The sequence below is a fragment of the Pelodiscus sinensis genome, chromosome 5, assembly GCF_049634645.1.
Source record: "Pelodiscus sinensis isolate JC-2024 chromosome 5, ASM4963464v1, whole genome shotgun sequence".
In the NCBI taxonomy this organism is placed as follows: Eukaryota; Metazoa; Chordata; order Testudines; family Trionychidae; genus Pelodiscus; species Pelodiscus sinensis.
Genome location: NC_134715.1, coordinates 48,611,023 through 48,638,759, shown reverse-complemented (window position 1 = coordinate 48,638,759; position 27,737 = coordinate 48,611,023).

Here is a 27,737-nt window from a genome sequence, read left to right as displayed (position 1 = left end):
AATAACACAGTCCATGTCTACACAGCCAGCAATTCATAGAATCATAGAATCATAGGACTGGAAGGGACCTCGAGAGGTCATCGAGTCCAGCCCCCCACCCTCAAGGCAGGACCAACCTCCATCTACACCATCCCTGACAGATGTCTATCTAACCTGTTCTTAATTATCTCCAGAGAGGGAGATTTCACCACCTCCCTTGGCAATTTATTCTAATATTTGACCACCCTGACAGTTAGGAATATTTTCCTAATGTCCAATCTAAACCTCCCTTGCTGCACTTTCAGCCCATTACTCCTTGTCCTGTCCTCAGAAACCAAGAGTTTCCAATTTCCAGTTTATATTGGAAAACTGTAATCACCACAACTTGATTGTTTTTTTTCTATTGCCTTCTCATATCATCATAAAGGCACACTACTCTTTCCTCTTTACTGTCCATACTATCCATGAATAGGTTGCCCTTTTACCCTAGTGCCTATACGGCTACCTCTCTGATCTAGCACCTGTGGAACCTAACTGTTTCCAGACAAGGAAGTTTGCCAGACCAGAGGATTTTGTGTGGGAGTAGGGAGCACCAAACTTCCCTCTAGCTTCCCCTCCCCAGACATTGGGCACCACTGCCCCCAACCCCATGGCACTGGCAACCACATTGTCTGTGGGCCCCAGCTGGCCTCACTGACTCTGTGGGCTCTGCTGTCCTGCAAACTGTGCTGCCTTGTGGCCCACAAGCTCTACTGTCCTGTTGGCCCCACCAGGACCACAGATGTTGCCACACCAGAGTGTCCCAGATTACATAGATTAAGTCTATAAATTGTACATAAACGTGGCATGATGTGATATTTCACACTGGTAATTGGGCAGTTGTATTTTTCTACTAGAGCTAATATCAAATGGTTTCTTCTTTAATTCTTTCATATTTTATGGAGTTTAACATTTTTCTTAGAGCGCCTTTTAGGATGCATAATAGACACAGTGCCACTTGGAAGTTGTTTTTAAACTAGGACTGAATTTGCCTGTCTATATGTAATTTTTAATTTTAACACCTTTACAAAGCATGTCAGAATTGTCATTAAACTTTACAGCCAAGTTTGAATATAAAATAGACTCATCCACCTTTTCTATGTTGATGGTTAAGACAATGCATGATATTTCAGTGATCTATCCACAATATTATTTAATAGCATATCAGAATCCTACATTTGAATGCTCTATAATTTTATAAATATCAGACCTGATTAAACAAATATTTGCATACTTTTCAGTTAGATGTGCCCCCTCCTTTTTCTGTACCTGTATTGTCTAATCACGAATTTTACTAATCTGAGTGTGGAGGAGTCCTCATAGCCTTGCCTTGACACTTTAGTACAGCTAAGTGAGTTTAGAACTTGTTAAAGTCTTGTGTCCTAGTTTCACTCTGATCTCAGTAATTGAGCCACCTGACAACAAGTATAATTGTTAATAATAGTATGAAAAATATTTCTCCCAATGAGTTTTTATCATCTGTTCATACTTGTTCTTAGTGCTTGATATTCGAAAATTGATATTCATTCTGAGTGAATGACTAGATGACTTTGCAAACCAAACTCCTAATACTATCAATATTAATTATAAAAAGTCAACATGCTCAATTTTACAGAACCTGAACATCTAAGAACAGCTCCATTTCTCTCATTGTATTCAAGTATATCACTCTTATTTACCCATGATCTCTTCAGAGACAGCAGACCTGATGTCTTCCATTTTTAATAATTTTTTTGTGGTATTGGAGCTTCTCTCTTGCCTGGTTGTCATTAGCACAAACCTATCACTAAACCAATAATATAGCTTTAGTGGTTGCCAGTTTTTGGTCTTTACTGTATGTGCCAAAATATGTTTTTATTTATCTTCTACAAATACAAAAACATTTACAGGAGTGGGGTATAAAAATTATCTGGAGGCTGATACATCTTAAGGAAAAATACGACCAGAGACAGCTAAATAAAAATAACTGAAAACCCAATTATAGCCCCAAGTATGAAAAAAAATTGAGAGAAGAAGGTGAAAGTGTACTTAAACAGACCTGCCTTTGTCCTTAACTTGATCTCTATGTTTGTAGATATTGCAAGTTCACCTGCAGTCTCTCCCTCTCTTCTGCTGCAGCTCTGATTAAGGACTATATATCCTCCTGTCTTGTAAAACGTGTTTAAGGCTCTGTACACTTTGAGTGAGCTCCAGGAATCTAGAGAGAGAGAGGAAAGGGAATTGAGTATCCAAATAAAGTAATATTAGGTGAACAGCAAAATAACACTCTTGTAAATAAAGCTGTAGTATTGTCATATTATATTGTGGCCCTTCATCACTTTAAGCCAATACTTCCTGTTGCATCTGCTTCCTATGGAAACAATGGTTTCTGGTTGAACTGGCTTAAAGAAAAAAATGTATCCATGAACAATATTAAATGTAAAATAAAGACAACCAGTATTATATGCAATAAATTATTAAACCACTTGTGGTTTCTGATTAGCTTAAACAAGTTCGGCATGGCATGCAGTCCTATTACAGAGCGATATTTTGGTCAACAGAACACAAAACTCATTTGAATAATTAGGAGTGAAGAGGTTTTGGGGGGGAGGTTGTGTGAGTTTGTTTTTTCATGGAAAAAAAAGCTGAGGAAACCCAAAACAAATATATATGGCTCTTAACTTCGGTACTTAAAGTTATCCTTAGGCAAGGGCAGGTTCTTCCATCTGTTCAGAGATCTTTAGAGCTACTCATCTCTGTCATCAATGGAGTAATACTGATTAGTAAAGTTGGACTCATTTACATTTTTGGCCTTTTATAGCTTCAAAACCTTACATATTGCTCTTGATCCAGGAATTCTGGTTTGAGGAGGAAGTGTACAAAGATGTGAAAAAAAATCAGTGCTGGAAAATGAGTGAGTAAACCAAGCAAAAACACTCAGTTCAGTCTTTGTATGTGGCAGGTTATGTTAGCCAACAAGATGGAAAAGAAAAAACGTGGACTTTTACACTTGTCTCCCTCACTTTTTTCATCTACCACTCTCACCACTCTCATTCTTTGAGAAGCCTCTCAAGATTATATTTTTGGGCAATTGTCCATCTTCATTTCCATTCCACCAAGAAGGAGTCAGCTACCTTTACTATGACTGTCTCACAATATGTGTTGGTACAGTGTCTAGCACAAATGCTTCCCAACCTCGGTCTCTAGGTGATGTGAGACTATAAATATTAATAAAAATGTACTTCAAAGGAGTTATATCACCTTAAGTCAGCTGAAGATCTCACCCAAAATGTCTAAGTGACCTTGCATATTTTATTTATTAAACCTATTAAAAACATTGATGAAATGTCAAGGTTGTTACAAAGTTTACTAAACAAAGAAACACATTCATACCTAAGTTTTATTACTATAGTTTAAAGGATTTTTTTGAAGGATGTATTTGTGAATAATCAAAACCATAATATTAGAACCCTGTATATGTTGCACTCTAAATAAGAGTAGAAAAGGAAGCATAGAATCAGCAAGGATAATGGACAAGTGCTATAATTTTCAAGTGTGGAAGACTATTTCTATATTCAACCATGTTTTAATGCTATTAATATTTGTCAAAATGAAATTTTGGAGTCACCTTAACAATGTTCTGTTCCTTTGCCTGAATTTTATTTATTTCATTAATTGCTAATATTTGCACAGCTCTGTTTTTCCTATTCTAGTCATAAAATATCACCAAGATTTTATTAATGTTGAATTGAAAATGTGTTTTAAATTAAATTACCTCTAATTATGCATTCCACTGTTGACCATGACCTCAGAGGAATGGAGGAAGACATCATTCCAGTTTTCCCCATGCTACAGTAATCTTGCTCTAACCATGTTAATTGTTATTATCTGAAGTATCCATTTATTCTTTCTGTGCATATTTTACTTAACCATGAATAAGTAAAGACCACTCTTTGGACTGTCCATAATTGGAGATACTTAAGAAAAGGTTAGATAAACATCTGTTAGGGATGATCTAGATGGTGCTAGGTCTGGCCTTGATGACCTCTCAAGGTCCCTTCCAGTTCTAGAATTACAGTTCAGAGAATCTGTCATTCATGCTTAAATTCGACACTTTACGCCTAAGTTTAAACAAAGACATTAATTATCTTTCCCATTACAAAGATAGCTTCCCCAATTATCACCGCTAATATCATTAGCTCACAGACATTTAACTCCCCCCCCCCCATCCCCTTTCTGTTCTGAAATTTGATTTGTCCTTTTCTTTCGTGTTCATTTTTTTTAATTGTATCCTTTGGTATATATGGTTGTGACAATTTTCTTCCACTGTTTGATCTGAGGAAGTGGGTCTGGCCCACGAAAGCTCATCAGCTAATAAACCATCTTGTTAGTCTGTAAAGTGCTACATAGTCCTGTTTTTTGTTTCAGCTACACCAGACTAACACAGCTACATTTCTATCACTAGTTTAGGTACATAATTTGGAACTTCTGAGTGAGAAAAAATAAACAGGCAATGTATTCGTACCAGATTTCAGTTCTCTTAGTCAGTTATCCTAACAGCGTGCTCTGTATTTTTTAATCTTTGTCACAGAACAGCTGGTGCTATCTTCTCTTATCATTGTAAAGAATATCAACATATTTTAAGATAGACAAATATGTTTAAATTTTGCTATTTGGCATGTCAAAAATCCAGGCCTTTTTGGCATAGCTACTGCTAAGCATGAGTAGCACCTGAGCACTAATGAAGTGGTAATTAAGAATTGCCACATAGAAGTCTATCAAGGTTTTCATATGTGAGCTTACCATATGCTCTAGGTCTGATTTGCTACTAGGGAGAAATTAAGATAGGTCAAAGTGAAAATATCGGATAACCCTTTGTGCCTCTGGGTATCCTGACATTGGAAAATACCTGCTGTCCTGTAATTGTGGCTATTCTAATTTGATGAGATTGCCATATGCTACTATTTCATTCCTAAAAGCAATATATCATCTCAAGAAACCAGATTTTGGAAATTCACAGTAATAGACAATCAGAACTGACTGGTAATATGATCCAGGAACAAGCCACAATCACAGCTGAGGCACAGATAATCTGAGCCCTTGCTAGTACCCTCGGGCCAATAACAACTCTATAGAAGACAGTCAGTGGCAGACAGGAATTGAGGCCAGGATTCCTATATCCAGAACCAGCCTTACCTCAGTTCCTGGAAAAATCATGGAAGGGATCCTCAAGGAATCCATTTTGAGGCACTTGGAAGAGGGGAAAGAGATCAGGAATAGTCAACATGGATTCACGAAGGGCAAGTCATGCCTGACCAATCTGATTAGCTTCTATGATGAGGAAACTGGCCCTGTGGATATGGGAAAGTCAGTGGATGTGATATACCTTGACTTTAGCAAAGGTTTTGATACTGTCTCCCACAATAATCTTGCCAGCAAGTTAAGGGAGTATGGATTGGATAAATGGACTGTAAAATGGATAGAAAGCTGGCTAGACTGTCGGGCCCAAGGGGTAAAGATCAATGGCTTGATGTTAGGTTGGCTGTCGATTTCTAGCAGAGTGCCCCAACGATCTGTTCTAGGACTGGTTTTGTTCAACATTTTTATTAATGACCTAGATGAGGGGATGGATGGCACCCTCAGCAAGTTTGCAGATGACACTAAGGGTGTGTCTAGACTACAGCGCTTTTTTTAAAAAAAGGCCTTTTTCGAAAAAAACTTCCCCTGAATCTCGACTACTGCCGCTTTCTTTCAAAAGTGAATCGAAAGAACACGGCAGTTTTTTCAACTGCAGAAAACCTCGTTTTATGAGAAAGAATGCCTTTTTTCAAAAGTGCTCTTTCAAAAAAAGGTGCTATGTAATGCAAACCGTGCTTTTTCTAAACAGAGCATCCAGACTGCCTGGGTGCTTTCTTTTGAAAAAGCGGCTTGCTTTTTCAAAAGTACTGATTGTAGCCTAGACGCTCTTTTTCGAAAGAGGCTTGCAGTTTAGACATAGCCTAAGCTAGGGGGAGAAGTAGATATGCTGGAGGGCAGGGATAGGGTCCAGAGTGACCTAGACAGATTAGAGAATTGGGCCAAAAGAAATATGATGAGGTTCAACAAGGACAAGTGTAGAGTCCTGCACTTGGGATGAAAGAATCCCAAGCATTGTTACAGTCTGGGGACTGAATGGCTAAGTAGCAGTTCTACAGAAAAGGACCTGGGGATTACTGTGGATGAGAAGCTGGATATGAGTCAACAGTGTGCCCTTGTAGACAAGAAGGCAAATGGCATATTAGGGTGCATTAGGAGGAGCATTACCAGCAGATGTAGAGAAGTGATTATTCGCCTTTCTTCAGCTGTGGTGAGGCCACACCGGGAGTATTGTGTCCAGTTCTGGGCCCCTGACTATAGAAAGTATGTGGACACATTGAAGGGGGTCCAGCAGAGGGTGTCCAAAATTATTAGGGGGGTGGAGCGCATGACCTATGAGAGGAGACTGAGAGATTTGGGTTTATTTAGTCTTCAGAAGAGAAGAGTGAGGGGTAATTTGATAGCAGCCTTCAACTTCCTGAAGGTAGGTTCCAAAGAGGATGGAGAAAGACTGTTCATAGTAGTGATGGATGGCAGAACTAGGAGCAATGGTCTCAAGTTACAGTGGGAGAGGTCTAGGTTGGACATTAGGAAAAACTATTTCACTAGGAGGGTGGTGAAGTACTGGAATGGGTTACCTAGGGAGGTGGTGGAATCTCCATCCCTAGAGGTTTTTAAGTCTCAGCTTGACAAAGCTCTGGCTGGGTTGATTTAGTTGGATTTGGTCGTGCCTTGGGCAGGGGGCTGGACTTGATGACCTCTTCAATGTCTCTTCCAGCATTATGATTCTATGTTTCTAAGATTGGATACACTTGTGTACATTGCCTCCCACTTCAGCAGGACTGTTTGTTACCCTCTGCACCCTGTGTCTGTGTTGTTGTGGTTTTTTTTAATAGGATGAAGAAAGGAGATATACGGTCAAGCTCATAAAGACAAATGGAAATATTGGGGTTACCCAAACAGCAAGCATGTTTTTCTTAGGTGTTCACTTGGGTTTGTTTTTTTTGTTTGTTTTAAAGCTTAAATCTAAATACCAGGTTTTGCCAGCCAATTTCCTTATTACAGATTTGTGTTATAATGCAAAGTCATTATACCCATCTGGTGAAAGTCTAAAGTTATTAAAATTGAATAAATTTCTGGTGTGTGTGACATGTGCTGAATAATGCCACTGACATGGTATAGAGTTAGGGGTAAATGAAAGCAGAATTTATTTCAGTGCTTTTGACTTACTGTGAAAATTCAATGCTCAGTTTTCATCAGGATTTTCCATTTGTGATATGTGTTGATGTGGCCTACTGGCAAAATTACATTGTCTTTTAAAAGTTACCGACCCTCTTCTAACTCTTATTCATTTAATAGCTCTTAGGCAAAATCACACATACTCTCATTAAAGGAAAAAAGAAATATTCACATGAATAAGGAATGTAAGGTCAGGTCCAGAGCAAACACTTAAAATATTTTTATACTGCCTCATATGTAATCTGTACTTATCAAATGCTACTGTGATTGGTTTTGGATTATATTTCTGTGTCTCAAAGTCAGAAGGCATAAAAGAGTTCTGTAAAACTAATGTGAAGGCGAAATGTACATTTATGGTTGTTTATTGGCTGAAGACATGGCTGTTTATTGGCACTGGAAGGAAAAGGTTCAGAAAAGGGCAACAAAAATGATTAGGGGTTTGGAACGGGTCTCATAAGAAGAGATTAAAGAGACTGGGACTTTTCAGTTTAGAAAAGAGAAGAATAAGGGGATATGATAGAGGTCTATAAAATCATGACTGGTGTGGAGAAAGTGAATAAGGAAAAGTTACTTGTTTCCATAACATAAGAACTAGGGGGCACCAAATGAAATTAATAGGTAGCAGGTTTAAAACAAACAAACAAAAGGAAGCTTTTTCTTCACTCAGCTCACAGTCAACCTGTGAAACGCCTTGCCAAAGGAAGTTGTGAAGACCAGGCCTTTAACAGAGTTCAAGAAAGAACTAGATATATTCATAGAGGTTAGGTCCATCTATGGCTATTAGCCAGGATGGGTAGGAAATGATGTCCCTAGCCTCTGACAGAGGTTGGAAATGGGTGACAGGAAAGGGATTGCTTGAAGATTCTCTGTTCTGTTTTGTTCTGTTCACTCCCTCTGGGGCATCTGGTATTGGCCTCTGTCAGCAGACAGGATACTGGGCTGGATGGACCTTCGTTCTGACCCAGTATGGCCATTCTTATGCTGAGGCAATATAGATGGGAAGATATTGATTATATTATTTCCCCTTGAATAAAATAATAGAGATAGTGAGTTACATCCTCCAGTTTAGCAAAGGTAATTGGTGAAGGATTAGGAGGCAGGTTGAAGATGTAGCTAATTGAAACATTTATACACATGCAGCAAAGGCCTCCATAGTTGCTCAAGCTTAGGGCTAGATCTTCATTTTCTCATCTATCCCATAGTGAGCTCAGTGCAGGTTATTGCACTGACCCTGAAGCAGCCTGGGAGGGAAATGATAATATGATGAGTCATAATATCTCATTTTTTTTGTCTCCCCTTTCTCTGGTTAGGGAATAAATTGCAAAAGGTCTTTAGCTGCTACAGTATATACAACATGATACATTGACACAACTTGCATCCCAGGACATGGAAGCTGAATTAGGTCTCTATTCACTCCTCATCCTCTCATTTTTCATTTTGTGTATCTGCACAAAAAGAGGCACATAGCAACTTGTTCCTGTGTCCAGGAAGGAGTGGTATAGTGTACCATCACAATGGTGCATTTCTCCTTTCTTCTGCATTGCTCTGGTATGCAGAACAAGGCATCATCTGGCCCTTTGTAAGACGGAGACATATACATGTTCCATGCATGCAGAAGTGTAATTTTTAGTCAAGTCAATAGCAATTAGACTGTTTGTCTTAACTATTTTACACACAGATATATAAATAGTTATGTGGGCAGGGGCTATCTACATAAAGCAATAAGAATTTCAAAAACTGTTGTGTGTTAATAAGGTTCAAACTCTTTCTATGAAAAGACTACCAGAAGGAACACCAAGAACTGAAGTCTTAGTGACAGATAGTCCCAATTTCAATTTTAGGGCTACAGATCACTCCGTTCACTATGGGTATGTCTACACTACCCTCCTAGTTCGAACTAGGAGGGTAATGTATGCATACCGCACTTGCTAATGAAGCCCGGGATTTGAATTTCCCGGGCTTCATTAGCATAAGCGGGGAGCCGCCATTTTTAAATCCCCGCTGCTTCGAACCCCGTGTAGCGCGGCTACACGGGGCTCGAACTAGGTAGTTCGGACTAGGGTGCCTATTCCGAACTACCGGTACACCTCGTTTCACGAGGAGTAACGGTAGTTCGGAATAGGACCCTAGTCCGAACTACCTAGTTCGAGCCCCGTGTAGCCGCGCTACACGGGGTTCGAAGCAGCGGGGATTTAAAAATGGCGGCTCCCCGCTTATGCTAATGAAGCCCGGGAAATTCAAATCCCGGGCTTCATTAGCAAGTGCGGTATGCATACATTACCCTCCTAGTTCGAACTAGGAGGGTAGTGTAGACATACCCATAGATACTTAACATTAGAGATGCAGAACCTGCCAGCCTTGGTTTGTCTACAAAATCAACACCAAGAAAAACAGAATATAAAGCATTTAAGATTAATTTGTTCTTCCACCTGGAGTGTGTTTCCCAGGGAAACAATTAAAAGGATTGGCCCCATGGCATAGGGATAAACAACATCTCTATTGTGATAAATAAATGGTAGTCTGCAAAAGATTATTCAGTTACAGACACCAGAGTGTAGGTATTTAAACCTGTGTAAGCAGTATTTGAGTACTCAGCTGAAATATCACCTAATTACACACACACAGAATGTAGCTTAATCTGTTTATAACTGTTCATTATATATACAAACACTATGTAAAGAATTATTTTAATAGGTGAGTTTTTGTAATCTCTGTAGGGAGAAACAGAATTGCTTTGATCTTAAGGACTTTCACAGAGCCTTCTCCCACCTTTCCCTTATATTACAGGGTTTTCTTTTTGTTTGTTTAAAGCTAAACTACCCAAGCATATAGTCTGACCCTTTCTGTGGTGAGAACCAGAATCTTCCAAAGATTTACGCCAGTCTCTTAGGAAGGTATGTTGTTTGCTAGATGATAAGAGAATGGGGATCATGGTGTAACAACTTCAGTGTTGCTTCACTTACATTTTTTAACATTTCTTAATTGCTTTGACAAAAAAACAAACAAATCAAAAATTGATCTTGACCAACTCATTGATTGCTGGTTATTAAGACTATGACTGATGGGAAGAGATAATAAGAAAGAATAATATCGTTAATTGTTTAAAAATTGTCCTGTCTTCTGGAGACATGTTTCAGCTTAGGAAACCCACCAGAAAAGCAACCTCTTTACAGTTCACAAGAGTGTCTCAGAACTGCTAATGAGCCAAAATGGCTGTATCAGGGAAAGCTTCTGGATTTGTTAACATTTCCACGCAAAATTCTTTCAAATATTCTCATATACCATTAGTGTACCAAGGTGCCCTTAATATATTATAATATGGCAAAATTATAATGTGCTAAATATGACACATTCCATTAATTTAAGTATAGCAAATAAGATGCTATACTGAGCAGAGTTTAAGTTTAAAACAGCATAATCATACAGTTAATGAAATAGGGGGCTGGAAAGGGCCTTGAGAGATTATAGGGTATGTCTACACTACCCCGCTAGTTCGAACTAGCAGGGGTAATGTAGTCATCCGCAATTGCAAATGAAGCCCGGGATTTGAATTTCCCGGGCTTCATTTGCATGAAGCTGGCCAGCGCCATTTTTAAATGCCGGCTAGTTCGAACCCCGTGCCGTGAGGCTACATGCGGCACGGAGTAGCTAGTTTGGATTAGGCTTCCTAATCCGAACTAGCTGTACTCCTCGTGGAATGAGGAGTACAGCTAGTTCAGATTAGAAGCCTAATCCGAACTAGCTACTCCGTGCCGCGTGTAGCCGCGCGGCACGGGGTTCGAACTAGCCGGCATTTAAAAATGGCGCCGGCCGGCTTCATGCAAATGAAGGCCAGGAAATTCAAATCCCGGGCTTCATTTGCAATTGCGGATGACTACATTACCCCCGCTAGTTCGAACTAGCGGGGTAGTGTAGACATACCCATAGAGTTCAGCCCTCCTCAATGAAGCAAGACCATCCCTGGCACCTGTCCCTAAAATCCTCTTTCATAACCTATTATAATACTTATTTTCATAGTTAGAGGGATTTTTTCCTAATATCTAACCTAAATCTCCCTTTGCTGCATGTTAACCTGTTTACATCTTGCCCTACCTTTGGTGGGCATGGAGAACAATTGATCACTGATATCTTTATAACAGCCTTTAACTATTCGGAAGACTTTTATCAGGTCCCCTCTGACCTCTTTTCTCAAGACTAAACATGCCCATTTTTTAAACCTTTCCCCATAGTTCAGGTTTTTTAAAGCTTGTATCACTTACGTTGTTCTTTTCCATACTCTCACTGTACTCTCCCATTTGTTCATATCCATCTTGAAGAATGATGCCCAAAATTTGACACATTACTCCAGCTAAAGTATTACCAGTGCCAAGTAGAGTAGGACTTACCAGTGCCATATAGAATTTTTCATAGGATAGCTTAATTTTCTTGAGTGTATTAACAAAACTATTTTCACAACTGCATGAAAATAATGTCTCATATTCAATTTATCTTATATTCAATTTGTGAACCACTATAACACCCAGATCCTTACCTACGGCACTACTGGCTAGCCAGTTTCTCCCCATTTTGTGTTCAGGTATTTGATTTTTACTTTCTAACTTTAAAACATGTCACTTTTCTTTACCGAATTTCATTTTGTTGAGTTCAGAAAAATTCTCCAAATTCCTAAGGTCATTTTGAATTGTAATTTTCCTCCAAAATGCTTTCTATTCCTCCCAGCTTAATATAATCTGCAAACTTTATAAGCATAATGTTCACCTTATTACCCAATACACTAATGAAAATATTGATCAGTACCAGATTTTAAAAAGGACTTTGGGACCCCGTAAAATATATTGTCTGTTTGGCAGCATACCATACATTACTGTTTTTTTTGTACACTTAATCAACTGAGGCAAATCCATTTTATTTGTTGCATCTCAATTACTTTTCTCTACCTTGCTTGCAAAAACAGTATGTGAAACATAGTCAACAACTTAATCAAAATGAGGATAAATCATATCTACCATCCCTTATCCTTCTCCCTTTCAAAAAAGGAAAGTAGGTTGATTTGGCTTGATTAATTCTTGAAAAAATCCATGCTGGGCAGTGTTCCCACTAAGCTGCCCAGCAGCACAACTTCACAGGTGATTAATCAGCCTCGCCCAGTCAGAGGCTCAGGCTCCCTGCACAGAGCTGACTGACTGGGTGGGGCTGATTAATCACCTGTGAAGCTGGGCTGATGCCCAGCTTAGAGGGAACACTGATGCTGGGTACTGCTCATCACCCTATTAGATACAATGTTTGTCCTTCTCCAGTCGGCTGATACCTCAAGTATGTTCTATGAGTTCTCAGAGATGATCATTAATGACTCCAAGATTGCCTGAGCTAGTTCCCCAAGGGTGGTTTTTGTCAGGCCCTGCTGACTTGACTACATCTAACGTATAAATATTCTTTAACCTATTCTGACATATGTTCCCTTCTGACCTTAAAGTCTATGAGTCTATGAGTCACATACCTTCTTTCTTTCTCTTGCTTCTGATTTGTATACAGAAGCTTTTTTTCTTGCCTTTTATGTCCTTTGTAAGGTGAGACTCATTTTGTGCCTTAACCTTTTTTATTTTTGTCCCTACATCTTTGTGCTATTCTTTTGTTCTCATCTTTTGCAATTTATTCAAGTTTCTATTTTATTTTTTGTATGACTCTTTTTTTTTTATTTCACATCATTAAAAAGTTCCTGATGCAGACATATTGGCCTCTGACTATTCTTCTCATCTTGTCTTTTGCATCAGGAAAAATTGCTGCAGTGCTTTAAATCTTTTTGAGAAACTGACAGCTCTTTTGCACTCTTGCTGTAATTCAGATTTTCTTTCCAGGAGGGCCTTCCTTACTAGTTCTTTGTTAAAGTCAGCTTTTCTGAGGCCCTTTGTGTGCTCTCACTCCTTCCATTCCTTAGAATCATGAAGCCTATCATTTTACCATCACTTTCACCCAAGTTGCCTTCCATATTCAGGCTCTCAACCAATTCTTCCAATTTCATCTCAATTAAAATCATCTACAGGTTTTGTTAGTCTCTAAGGTGCTGCTAGTTCTTTCGTTGTTTTTTAAGTTTAACCAATTCTTCCATTAGTTAAAATACTCGTGTTTAAGGCACTAGACTAGTGTAAGAATAAATAGAAGTTGGCTCTGCCTCACACTTCAAATGTGAAATTAGGCAAGACATTAAATCTGTTAGTGCCTCAGTTCCTTAGCTGTAAAAAATTAGGAATATCCTATGTTCCATCTCTAGCCCTCTGTCTGTCTATTTAGACTGTAACCTCTTTGGGTCAAGATGTGCCTTTTGCTAGATGTATGTGTAATGCCTAGCACAACAGGGCTTCCTTTCATTTTGGATCACTAGATTCTCCTATAAGAGAAATAAAGGATAACAAAAATGATGTATTAACAGAAAATAAAACTGGATGCCTTCTACTTATTTAAAAATGTATGGCAATGACAAGTGTATTAAAACCACTGAAGATAGTGAGTTCTGACCTTCCAGACAAATCCTAAGGCTGAGATTCAGGTGCTACTCTGAAGATTTTAATAAAAAATCAGCAGAAATGCATTTATGCACAGGTACCAGCTAAATGACCTACATGGATATATGCTAACAGACCTCTGTCCCACACTTTTGTTTCCTTTAATAAAAATACTTAAATCAACTTTTAAAAAAATCTTTTACAACAAAAAACAAAGAAATGACAACTTAGGAAAATACATTGTGCTACAGTGAAAAGCTAGTCTGATTGCTAAAGAAACACAGGAATCTTCTAAAACATGGAGTTCTACAAAAATATGGCTGAAATTCAAGGTGTGGCATACAAACTGCTAAAAAAAGTCTTTGCAGACAAAGGTTAAAAAAATACAACATTTTGATAATCAAGATGAAATTTAGAACAATGAGCATTATAAACAACTCTACGAAGCAATTAAAAATAAGTAGATGTACAAAGTGATTTTTTAGGATCTTTTTAAGATCGTACGTAAATGCACAACTAAGCCATTATGATGAATGACCTGGAAAATAAAAATGCCTATCTTATGAAAAACTGTATTGCCAGATCAATCTTGGTATAAGGCAGTGGCTTTCAGTTCACAATTCTGAAAGTCCTGATTAGATTATTTAGAGTAGCCATTTTAAAATGTTATGTCTGTAGGGATATGTCAGGGGGCACTATTAGATGCTTTTTTCCATACAAGCAACTTAATCAGTGCTGACTTGCACATATTGTGCATGGCAATATATGAACTCTCTGGATTTCATCCCAGACCCTGCTTTGCCCTGGAACTATGCATCATGCAGTGATGTTGCAGCATCTAGTACTTACTTGCTTAGTGCCATAGCAGAAACTCCTCTGGTTACCCATACTGTGCACATTCCTGCCTGGATTGCTTTCCTCATTTTCTCCCGAGTGCTATACAGGCTAGAGCAGTTCTTACTCCATGGCATTTGTCTCGCAAGAGCATTTTTATGTCTTCAGGTAGAATAGACACAATATTTACATTATGAAGAACTTGTATCAACCTTCTAAAACTTGCTATACAAATTCTGAGAATTGGATTGGATCTGGCCCTATAAATAGGGGAGTTATGTTTTTGTGGTTCTCTGAGTATACTCTGGAAAATTACAGAATTTGATGCATATTCAGTATGGATTTTGAAATCCATACCTCACTAGAAATGTTAGCTTTAAAATAGCTTTAAAGGTGACTTTATGAAAAATATTACTAGTTTATTTAAATATGCAAAAAAATAGCTAAATAAAACCATCCTCTCCGCTTACTATTAAATAATGGTTGAGAGAAAAGGAATATATTATTTGATGGAAGCGAGGCTTTATGATATTCTTCCATGTAAGAATGATCACTTTAATATCTTCTGTCTAATCTATGTATTTAGAAAACTGAAACTGCCATCTTAGTGCAGTTGTGGGCACTATTCGAATGGCAAATCATTATTGGCTCAATCCTGTAAGGTGCTAACAGCTTTCTGCTCCCATTGAGTTCAAGGTGTGTTGATTGTACTCTGTACTTTGTAGGATCAGTTTCTAAAAGAATAAGGAAACATGTAATCATTCAGGGCATACAGAAGAATGATACAGACACAGGGGTGGATTTTAAAGCAGAAGATCACAAATTGATGAATTTTTAATTTTATTGGGAGTATTGAACTGCTTAAACAACAACAAAAAAGAAATGTATTTGGATCCAGTGTGGTATTTAATGATTGCCTTGACAAATAAAAAATATTCAGAGCTGACCCCCTTCAGCCTAGGATACATTCTAACACTAACAAATCTTTCCTTTCCCTCTTCAGGAGAGTCAGTAATGACATAACTTCTCTCCTTCTTCTAACAGGCTAATAGGACTGACCTGTCCTCTCCTGGCTGACTGACTCGTGTAAGAAGCTGGTCCCTATGCAGCTCCCTTCCACTTTACCCTGATAGCCCCGGGAGTTGTCTCCCCCACAGTACTCTAACCAGATATTCCTCTCACTGAGATGGGAAACATCTTTCACATTCCCCACTTGTTACTTATTAAATAAGATTTTACTTATAATGCAGTCTCCTCTGACAAGATGAATGATATGGTTGTAAAAGACCCAACAGGCTAGTTCTAACATATGTGGGAAAGTCCATTCTTTTATTATTATTATTATTATTATAGTTAACTATAAGAGTTACCTGGAACTACTCTGGTCCTTTAGGCAGGGTGCTGGGAGAGTGGGGAGGTGTTGGAATCAGAGTAGGGGCTTGAGGATGTGGGGGGCTCAGGCCAGGCATTTCAAGGTGTAGGGGGGGGGGGGAAGGTGCAGGAGCCAGGGTTTGGAGATGAGAAGGAGCTTAGGGCAGGGGATGGAGGTGCAGGATTCAGTGCAGGGGGTAGGGGGCTGAGGGCAGGGGGTAGGAGTGACCATCAGATGCTACCTGAGGCAGGTGCACTTACTTGCTGCTTCCACTCCCCTGCCCCCCCCCCCTCCCGTCCTCCTTCCCTCCTGCAGTCATTCTGGAATATAACTGTCCTTGTTATCATAGTCCTTGCTTTCCATTTGATGAGGAGCAATTGCATTCCATGAACATCCCATTGTCCTGGCACAACCAAACCCTTGCTTTAAGTTATGATAAGAGGAAACTGCATTCCAAATCTGGTTATCCTTGCTCTTATCGTTTTGGAGGTTTTGAACAAACAGACTCATGGCTGCCAGACAGATAGATGCACAAACTCTCTCAAATATATAGTAGATTATTATTTACACTGCAGCACAATATTGCACAGCAGTTTACAGAGATTTATTGTTTTCAAGAAATATGGTAAAATCCTGTATCCAAGAAATAGGAGTCGCCAAACAAAAATAATAAGTAACAGGTTTTAAATAAACAAAAGGAAGTTTTTCTTCATGCAGCGCATAGTCAATCTGTGGAACTCCTTGCCAGAGGATGTTGTAAACAGCAGGCCCTTAACAAGGTTAAAAAAGAGCTAGATATATTCATGGAGGTTAGGTCCATCAATACTTATTAGCAAGGATGGGCAGGAATGGTGTTCCTAGGCTCTGTTTGTAAGAGGCTGGAAATGGGTGACAAGGAAGGGCAACTCGTATATTCATTAGTAGGCCCTTCCATGTATTGTTCCATTGATTTCACTTACAGATTACATAATTCTCAAAAAAATGTGACAAGATGGCAGTAGCAGTCTTATTTAGAGAACAGAACATGAAGATTTTTTTTTCTCCTCCACTTCCACTTCCCATCCCCTTCATGGAGTGTGTGCTGTGATTGGCAGGTGAAAACTGTTGGCTTCTAATTAAAGTTTGAATTCTAGAAGCCTCTGCTGACTGGCTGAGCCTTGGTAGGGGGAGGGACTTTCAGACACTCCAGGGCTTTGTAAGGCAGTGGGTAAGCGACCAAGGAGCTTGCGTACAGGTGAGTGCTAACAGGGAGTCTAGAGAGGGAGTTGGGAAGGGGGCAAGGTTCTTGGATGAAGGAGGTAACCTAGTGACAGATGATGTGGGGAAAGCTGAAGTACTCAATGCTTTCTTTGCCTCTGTATTCACGGACAAGGTAGGCTCCTGGACTAATGCGCTAAGTGATGCAAGATGGGATGAAGATGGACAGACCTTGGTGGGTAAAGAACAGGTTAGGAACTATTTAGAAAAGCTAAACATACACAAATCCATGGGTCCGGACTTAATGCATCCGAGGGTACTGAGCGAGTTGGCAAATGTCATTGAGAAGCCTTTGGCCATTATCTTTGAAAAGTTGTGGAGATCGGGAGAAATCCTGGATGATTGGAAAAAGTCAAATGTAGTGCCCATCTTTAAAAAAGGGAAGAAGGACGATCCAGGGAACTATAGGCCAGTCAGTCTTGCCTCGGTTCCTGGAAAAATCATGGAAGGGATCCTTAAGGAATCCATTTTGAGGCACTTGGAAGAGAGGAAAGTGATTAGGAATAGTCAGCATGGATTCACAAAGGGCAAGTCATGCCTGACCAATCTGAGTAGCTTCTATGATGAGGTAACTGGCTCTGTGGACATGGGAAAGTCAGTGGATGTGATATACCTTGACTTTAGCAAGGCTTTTGATATGATCTCTCACAATATTCTTGCCAGCAAGTTCAGGGAATGTGGATTGGGTAAATGGACAGTTAGATGGATAGAAAGATGGCTAGAAGGCCGGGCCTAGTGGGTAGTGATCAATGATAGCAGTCAGTTTCTAGCAAAGTGCCCCAATGTTCAGTTCTAGGACCGGTTTTGTTCAATATCTTTATTAATGACCTGGATGAGGGGATGGGTTGCACTCTCTGCAAGTTTGCAGATGACACTAAGGGTATGTCTACACTACCACCCTACTTCGAACTAGGGTGGTAATGTAGGCAACCAGAGTTGCAAATGAAGCCCTGGATTTGAATTTCCCGGGATTATTTGCATAAAGCTGGGCACCGCCATTTTTAAATGTCCGCTAATGCAGACTCCGTGCCGCGCAGCTACACGGAGTCCGCACTAGTGGACATTTAAAAATGGCGGCGCCCGGCTTTATGCAAATGAAGCCCGGCAAATTCAAATCCCGGGCTTCATTTGCAACTCTGGTTGCCTACATTACCACCCTAGTTCGAACTAGGGTGGTAGTGTAGACATACCCTAAGCTAGGGGGAGAGGTAGATACGCTTAAGAGCAGAGATAGGGTACAGAATGACTTAGACAAATTGGAGGATTGGGCCACAAGAAATCTGATGAGGTTCAACAAGGACAAGGGCAAAGTCCTGCACTTGGGACAGAAGAATACCAAGCATTGTTACAGGCTGGGGACCAACCAGCTAAGTAGTAGATCTGCAGAAAAGGACCTAGGGGTTACAGTGGATGAGAAGCTGGATATGAGTCAACAGTGTGCCCTTGTAGCCAAGAAGGTTAATGGCATATTAGGTTGTATTAAGAGGAGCATTGCTAGAAGATCAGAAATGTCATTATTCCCCTTTATTCGGCTCTGGTGAGGCCACATCTGGAGTATTGTGTCCAGTTCTGGGCCCCCCACTACAAAAAGGATGTGGACGCATTGGAGAGGGTCCAGTGGATGGCAACCAAAATGATTAGGGGGTTGGAGCATATGACCTATGAGGAGAGGCTGAGGGAGCTGGGTCTGTTTAGTCTGCAGAAGCGAAGAGTGAGGGGGGATTTGATAGCAGCTTTCAACTTCCTGAAGGGAGGTTCCAAAGAGGATGGAGAAAGGCTGTTCTCAGTGGTGACAGATGGCAGAACAAGGAGCAATGGTCTCAAGTTGAGGTGGGAAAGGTTCAGGTTGGATATTAGGAAAAACTATTTCACTAGGAGGGTGGTGAAGCACTGGAACGGGTTATGTAGGGAAGCAGTAGAGTCTCCATCCCTAGAGGTGTTTAAGTCTCGGCTTGACAAAGCCCTGGCCGGGTTGATTTAGTTGGGATTGGTCCTGCCTAGAGCAGGGGCTGGACTTGATCACCTTCTGAGGTCTCTTCCAGCTCTATGATTCTATGATTGATAAAAGCAGAGGGAGTGTGATTTTCTTCACTAAAGCACAAAAAGCTTGTATTTCATTTTAAAACATCACATAATTCAACATCAGGCTTTGGTTGCTGGTGTGTTTAACTGAAATCTTCAGTTCCAAGAAATCTTGAACTTCACCTTCCAAAATGGAGGACAACCTTTGTCTCTTTCCCTACCCCCACACCTTGCCATAATCACAGGTGCTGTGTGCTAGGGATAGGGAGAAGAAAACCTGGATCAGAACAAATGAAAATTTTGAATTAATGGATCTTATAAATGTCATGCTATGCAGTCATTGTTCATTGGACATTCTTAGAATAAATAACCTTTTCTTCTGTTGCTTTGTTCTACAATATAATGCAAAACCAACTGGCATAGCGTTTTTGTGCCTAATGACCTTTCACCAACTAAGCATGTTCTGTATCAAAATACAAGCAGCTATTCTGATTATCACTTCAAATTTGATTCTTAAAAGAACTTAAACTCTGCATGCCATAGAATCAACAGTAAAATGTTAAGTGTTCAATCATTAAAAAATCATTTGATATTCATTGTAACAACATTAATCATAAAGCGTTCGTTTGGCAATCATGTGTCTGTCACGTGCAAGAGTTCAATTATAATGCACATTAGCTAATTACCTTATAAAGTGTTACTAAATCAACATAGCTAAATCTTATTTGCATTATTCATATACTTCAGGTTTAAAAAAAATCAGCAAGTTGATGGCATGTTAAAAATCAGTCATGTATCAAACGGACAAATGTTTTTGATGCCTTCTTTTTAAATCCCTTTCATCTATCTATTTATGCAAGTGTTCATGTGGCATCCATCGCAGTTTGATTTCAGCACCTGATGATTTGCCTAGGGCTTTTACATATGCCTAAAACCATACTATTTATGTATATTGTCACCGTGGAGCCATGCCATATAGTACACTCATCAAATAGTCTTTCCATAAATTTCTCTTTTTGCATTGCATGCTGTATATCATGGAGGCATTCATGTTATTTGCGCATTGAATTCCATGGGATTTCACTCCAGGCCTATATAAGAGATCTAGGATTTAAATCTATACAATCTGCTATTCTAGGTGGCGAGACCAGTTTGTTATTAGCTCAAGTATAAGCCTCTAAAATAACTAAGAGCTTGTCCAGACCATAACTGTGAGTTTATAGCCAAATATAAATATGGTTATCATACCCAGTGGAAGAAGCATGATTCTGTTATGATTAGAAAGCTGCTTTTCTTCCTCACAGTTGCCGTAGTCCCAGTGTTTCTATAAAGCATATTTATGGAATCACTGGATAATTATTCAATACTATTATTTCAGGGATGCAGCACCCTGAGGATATTGTGGAAAACAAGCTAGGATACCCAACCATGGTGAATCTGGGAGTAAGGACTACTGCTAGACTGGTTACAGAGACACAGTAACTGCCCACATTGTGCAGAGACAGGAAATCTGCCCGCATTGTGAAAAAAAGTGTATTGTTCCAATTTCAGCATTTCATACAAGCCCCTAGGACGATGAAATTCCATTAGTTACTAAGGCTACTAATCATTTTTTTAATCATATAATTAGGAAGCTGGTTTCAAAGTTACTTAAAAGTTGAAGTATGGTCAAGGCCTAGAATAAAAGATGCTGTTATCATAGTTTTTATAGTGAAATTAAATTTTCATCATTTAGGAAGCTATTTAGGAAGCAATGATCTCTTATCCCAGATAATTCCTTATTTTCCTTTCCCCTTCTGAAAACTCTACCATAAGTATCTAAATTTGCATCTGAGCAAACTTGTTCAGACAAAATGAGAACAAAGCCAGAACTTTAGTTTCTCTAGAACACAGAACACGTTTTTTAATGACTTGTGGTTGTACTTATTGGGTGCATCTAGACTGGCAAGATTTTGCACAAAAGCAGTCGCTTTTGCGCATAAACTTGCCACCTGTCTACACTGGCCGCTTGAATTTGTGCAAGAGCACTGACATTTTAATGTAAGAATTCAGTGCTTCTTCCGCAAATACTTTGACGCTCCTGCTCAGAGATAAGCCCTCTTGCGCAAGAATACTTGCGCAAGAGGGCCAGTGTAGACAGGCACCTTAATTTTTTGCGCAAGAAAGCCCGATGTCTAAAATGGCCATCGGAGCTTTCTTGTGCAAAAGAGCATCTATACTGGGCATGGATGCTTTTGCGCAAAAGCACTCTTTGCGCAAAAGCATCCATGCCAATCTAAACTCTCTTTTGCGGAAATACTTTTTAACGGAAAAACTTTTCCATTAAAAGTATTTCTGCAAAATCATGCCAGTCTAGATGCAGCCAATTATTGAGTGTGCCAGCAAAGTCAATCAGATTTGCTCTTTTCTAATATGTATGAGTATCACTTTAATAGTGGTATGCTCTATAGGTGGGGTTTTGGAGGAATAACTATTTATAAGATACTTGTTTAGCCTACTAGAAGCATTATATCCATTACTGGAAATGATTCTAAAAACTTGTATTTGAAGTTTGAAGGCCATAGTTGCTACAGTTCAGAATACAGAAGAAATACACCATTTTTGTGTGCTCCTATGGAGATTAATCCTACTTAATAGGCAGCAGGTTTAAAACAAAGTGAAGTACTTCTTCACACAATGCACAGTCAACCCATGGAACTCCTTGCCAGAGGATGTTTGAAGACCAGGACTTTAACAGGATTCAAGAAAGATCTAGCCAAATTCATGGAGGATGGGTCTATCAATGGCTATAAGTCAGGATGTTAAGAATGGTGTCCCTACCCTCTGTTTGTCAGAAACTGGGAATGGGCTACAGAGTTGGGATCACTTGATGGTTACTTGTTCTGTTCATTCCCTCTGGGGGCACCTGGCATTGGCCACCAAGCTAGATGTACCATTGGCCTGACCCAGTATGCCGTTTATATGTTCGTATTGCTATCATTACGGTATCCAGATTAATATAATATGCACATTTAAAAATCATTTAAAATAATTTGACAGAGCATTGTGTCTAGGTTATTAAAATAAAAAATTGGGGGGAAAATTTTTAAAATCTTTAGGTGGATTTTTAAATACAAATGCATAGAGGTAAAGGTTAAAACTGTAATCAAAGCATGAGGAATTATCTATTTGACTTGAGCATGCTTATTTTCTTTGCATCACATTTAGAATCACAAAATGGTCAGAAAGAGATTAATTTCTTTTTTATGTTCACAGGCAGCTTTTTATATAGAGATTGTTACTAAGCACTCTGTTACAGAATTATTTTTGATCTTGGAATAAAAAAAATCAATCATAAAAAAAGAGTGAAATAAATAAAGCATGAAGCTATATAACTTGATTTTTTTCTTTCAAAACTACTACTAAGAATTAATGATTGATGACACCCTTAAATTGTTTGAAGGCTTATTTTGGATAAACAGCCAAAATATATGGAGGCTTATCTGAAATACAAACTAGAAGGAAATCTCTGGAGAACTAGGTTTCTTTTGGTACTTTCAGCTTTCAGCTAGATCAGAATTAACATGAGAAACACACCTTTTTGCAGTTGTTTGGCATTTTGAATTTCTGTTTTGAATGGGACCAAGAAAAGTTTCCAAAAAGAAAATATTGTTTTCAACATTTCCATTGTTAAATAATATATATCTAACCATAATCAATCTTTTACTATTAACATTCGATGAAAGATGGAAAAAGCTCCCAACACTTCAGCACCCAGCAGCTCCCATTGACATTAAAGGGAGCTGGTGGGCACTAGACACTGCTGAAAATCTTGTAACCTTGTAATCTTGTAGGTAATAAGTTAGTTAGTTTTAACGAATGTATGTTATAATATAAGGTTTTGATTACATTTTGAGAGACTTAACACAAGATGTAGGCCTCAGAGAAGCATATGGCAACTTTGTTAACTTAGCTCCAGTTCTATTTGATGTTAGCATGTTGTGATGTTAAGTGAAGGGATGAAATATTTTAATGCATAGTGATGTTAGTATTAAGTAAAGTCTTGTAATAAAAAGAAGTTTAACAAAGTGACAAAGTCTTTCAATGTTAAAGTGGCTAGAAGTACCCTTTGTTCTATGCTGCAATTGTGTAAATGTGTTTTGTGAACCAGAGAAAGAATGTTTTAAGAGACATAACCATGAAGGCCACCGTATGCCCTGATGGACAGAGGAGGGGCCAGAGACTCAGAAGCACCAAATAATTATCAACCAAGCTAAAGCACACTGAAGATGGAGACTGGACCGGGACACATTGAGGAGCCCTGAAGTTAGTGGCAAGCAACCCTTGATAGGGAACTGATAACTTTTGCTTGAAGACAACACTCAGGAGGGGTCATCAGCATATGGATATCAGATGACTGTGAGAACAACCTCCAGATAAAGGTATGTTGCAGAAAGACTGTGTTGCTGAGTAACTGAGTAAGGCCTGACAAGGCAAAATGCATAGACTTGCATGGAAAGAAAATCCTATAAATGATGGAACTGTTGTGTTAGTCTTCGAGTTCTATCATCTTACAACATGGAGTATCTGTCTGGACTGACAAGAACTTGGCTCCTCCCTCATACTCAACTTACCTGTCCAATAAGTTGGGTCAAGGAGCAGACTGGTAACTCTCACATCAACAGGACTCTCTCTCTCTCTCTCTCTCTCTCTCTCACTCTCTGTCTGTGTGTGTGTGTGTGTGTGTGTGTGTATGAGAGAGAGAGAGAGAGAGAGAGAGAAAATGCATATGCTATTTTGTTACATTATCAATAAATGAAGCGTGTTGCCTTTTCCCTGGCAAAAAAGATCCTGTGTGCTTCTTTTAAGCATAACGATCTGCACTCTTCAGATAGATGACTAAATAAAAGCTATGTCTCGTGTCTCTGGCTCAATTCTGCCTTTGTGTCCAGGGATGCTGCCGACATTTCTTTTGATGAGAGCTAAGTATGTTCTGTCTGAAGGTAGAATTTGGACTTAAGAACCTTCTTGGAAGTTTCTGCTCTTTGCACAGGAAGAAACTAAAATAAAGTATTGGGATGAAGTTTAAAATGGTTTACTTCTGTTTTAATTAATCTTTCATTTGAAGTTTGGTTTAGATCTTGTTTAATCTAATGCCACTCATCCAACCTACATCCTTGTTATCTGTTGTGTAACAAGTGAATAAGGTGGTAGAAAATTGTACTCTGAAAAATAATTTGCAAGAGGACTTAATGTGCAATACTGACTTTCTATACTAATTTCAAAAAAGGAAAAAAAATCTATACAGGGAAAGCATACAGCAATAGTAACATTTTTCCTATGTTTACTGATCTTCAAACAATAGCAAAATATGTACAATATAACAAATACCATAATTCGCTGCAACATCTCTCCATTGAGTATCTCAAAGCACTTTGTAAATATTAATTAAAATGTTAATTGCATCTTAGTTACACTAGGTAAATCTTAAACCCATTTTGAAAATAGGGAACCTCCAGGACAGGCTGGATAAATCACTTGGCCAGATTCATACAGCTTGTTAATGGAACATAACTAAGCATTCTTGACTCCCATTTCTCTGTTTTAACCACTATACACATCATTCTCCCTGCCAAATATTGATTTTTTGGCAAAAATGTATAATACTACAGTCAATTAGTTTATTATAAACCACTGTATAGTCAAGGTTTTTTATTCAGCTCTGGAGAAAATATTCAGCATTGTGAATTGTCAGTGCTACAGATATTTGATTTCTTTTGTTTTCTCGAAATGAGAAAAAAAGTAATGCACTGTACAAGAATGCAAAATGTGCCTATTAACATTTTAAAATGCTTTCCTTTAATTACATAATCATGAAAGAGCTCACATAACCGACTGCTGCTCTCAAGTCAGCAGTTACACCTGCGAGCCACATTCCAATTCCATTTCTTACAGATTGCTGTTTGCAATAAATGTAACTCCCTCTCCCATTACAATATTCTTCCCCATCTTCAATTCTTGCATTATATGGTAGATGCCTCATTTTGTAACTGTTAAAAAAGAAATGTGGTGGTTGTTCTCAGTGCTGTTTTGCAGTACACTGGTTCATTTTTCTGTAGAGGGAAATATCCACCAGGTGATACCAGCTTTGGTACAGTGGATTTATCTTTTTTATTAACAAGCAGGTGCATGAAATCTCTCAAAATCTTTGCACAGAACCCATGAGATTTCAATATTTCATGTGCTTGCTTTTTCATTTTTTGTGTCTCAGATACGCTTACTGTATTTTATTCATTGAAACTAAAGAATGTTACTGTATAGAAGGAATTATCCTATTTCTTTTAAAGCAAACCATCGCCCAAACCTCGTCTTCAAAGAAAAACCTTCTAAGGCTATATATGTTAATGGAATCTGCTAAGTGGAAATCTATATTTCTGTGCATTTAAAACTAATAGTTGTATTTGTGACGATTACTGCTATACATCTGGAGTCTCCAGATACCTAAATTCTGCCATTACCATCTCACTACCAAGCCTAAGTCATTGCTTGTGTGACGACAGAATCTGATCCTAAGTGTTTATTATTATTATTATTGTTATTTTTCAGATTATGTCTTCACTCAAGGCTTTAAACCAAATGGGCATGTCTACACTGGAGGACAAATGTCAGATTATAATACATAACTTCAGCTATGGCAATTGCGTAGTTGAAATCAAAATAGCTTAATTCAGCTTTTTGGTGCTGTCTACACAGCAGGAAGTCAAAGGAAGAGTACTCTTCCTTCGACTTTCCCTACACCTTGTGAATTGAGCGTCATAGGAGTCAGAGTAAGTAGTCCTCCATCTTAACATTATTTCAAAATAATGCTGCTGTGTAGATGTACCCTATGAGACCACTGTAGAACGGATTCTGATCATCAGCACCATAATCAAGGCAAATCCCAAAGAAACATAGGAAATTCTACATGGATAACCTGAAAGTTTATCTTAAGAGGGAAGTACTGATCCCACAAATTGAGAAGAGCTGATCGTCAGTAGATTGCAATGATATTGCATTATATATCAAGCCTCAGCATGTTTTGAAGATAATTGCTTTGCCCAGGAGGCTGAGAAATAACAGAGGAGGAAGGAAAGGGTTTAGCATGCTGTCCTGCAGTTGTGTTCTCTCAAAGCAGTTACCTCTTATATATACATGGAAAAACCTATTGGACTTCTCAGCCATCTTAAGTCTCATCAAAGCCTTTTTCCCCTCACTGGCAGCTATCATCCTCATATAAGAGATAGTTGATGACTACAGCACTGTAATAGTAGGATTTTCCATAAGCTTTTACAAATCCTGTGAAAAGCAAAGCCTATTTATTTGGTCTTAAGAGAGGTTATATATTGATTTCAAAGTTGTTGTTAACTTAGATGAATACCAGTGATGATTTAGAGTCCATATTGTTCACTATTTCAATGTTGATGGTTTTAACAGTGACATCCATCTGCTTCAGGACTGAGGGAGGTAACATATAATTGGTGCCTGAGTTTCAAGCTTTTTCCTCAGTTGATTTGATCTCCACTTTCCAGACACATTGGGGGTTGTTCAGAATTTGAGGATTTTAGAACTTCCCACCCTAGGGATTTTACTTATACATTACAAGTTTTCAGTCCTGTCTACAGCTTTGCAACTGAGTGTCTGACTATCATCTTTCCATTGCCATGAAAAAACACAGTCAGAGCTCTTACTTATGTCAAGGAAAACATGGCATCTCAGCATACAGAACAACCAGAGCTCCCATCTCCCAGGTATGAAAACAAAGATCTACAGTGCCTCTGGGGTAAGAATTTGATCAGAGAATTTCTGAGGAACAGCTGCTCCCTGTAATCTTGACTGATACTCTGCAGCTCTGTTGATGTAGAAAGTAGGACTGAGGATATGCCATTGCTTCCTATCACCTTCAGAAGCTGGAGACAGATGAAATTAAAATCCTGTTTTCACAGCCCCCAAGACCTAGGATGATGGCAGTATTTTGCAGTGTTGCAGAGTCAGCAAGTCAGAACATCCACATAGACTTCCTGGACTCCACTCAATTAAAAAGGAGTTGGTATGTACTATCTATATCCCTGAGATTCCCTTCCATACCAAGGGAAAGAAGCTGGTATTCCCAACCACAAGCACATTTATGTATTTATAACAGTCCCATGGTAGAGAGGGCTGTTGAAGATGAAGCAGAAAAGGCATATGGTCAGAGAACATTGAGCTCCAATGATCCTTAGCAAGTAGAATTAACCTTTAGGGGTCTGACTACACTGCAATGAAACCCACAGCTGGCCAATGTCTCCTCACTTGGCTCAAGGGAATTTGTTTGCATGACTATAAAATTGCAGTGAAGATGTCTAGGCTTGGGCTACAGTCTGGATGTCTACACTGTAGTTTTATAGCTCCACAGCCTGATTTCCCCACAAGCCCAAGTCAGGCTA